Below are 578 nucleotides of genomic sequence, written 5' to 3'. Positions count from 1 at the left end.
GTTTCTCCCTATTGTGAAAGACAGGTTTATGGACAGCCTCAAGAATGACTACCTAAAAGAAAGGGGAGAAGGGGAGTTCAGATTCAGAAAGTATTTCAAAGCTATAAATGGAAACTACCACCACCCACGTAAATGTCCATCACCTACCCATTTATAAATTGTATCAGGAGCCCATACACTTCAAATGTGATATTTTTGTTTTACCATGGTGTTGTACGCATTGAGTAATGAAATAAGTTTGTCATCTTGTATTGGAAATGTTTATTTTTCGTAACCGATTCAGCCTAAGGATATCTCGCCAGTCTGAATAAACTTAGGAAAGACTTGATGTAGAGGAATTAGTTACAGTACAGTGTAGCCTTCAGTAATCTACTCACTACTAAGTTACAGGCCTGATATGGATGAAATTGCCTGGTAATAAGAAATAATTGAATATGATGTCCTCAGGCAGATGGAGTTACCACCTGTGATAATGTATAGTATATGGCTGGCAAAAGTAGTGTTGGGATGTCAGTTTTTTTGTGAGAGAGAAAGCATATACAGTATACTGGTGCATATAATTTCCCTGAAGTGTGTTA

This window comes from Coenobita brevimanus, chromosome 60, assembly GCF_032717465.1.
Source record: "Coenobita brevimanus isolate Jiangsu-jjx chromosome 60, ASM3271746v2, whole genome shotgun sequence".
Classification (NCBI taxonomy): Eukaryota; Metazoa; Arthropoda; class Malacostraca; order Decapoda; family Coenobitidae; genus Coenobita; species Coenobita brevimanus.
The sequence above is the reverse complement of the archived record's forward strand: the minus strand, read 5'-3'. Positions refer to the sequence as shown.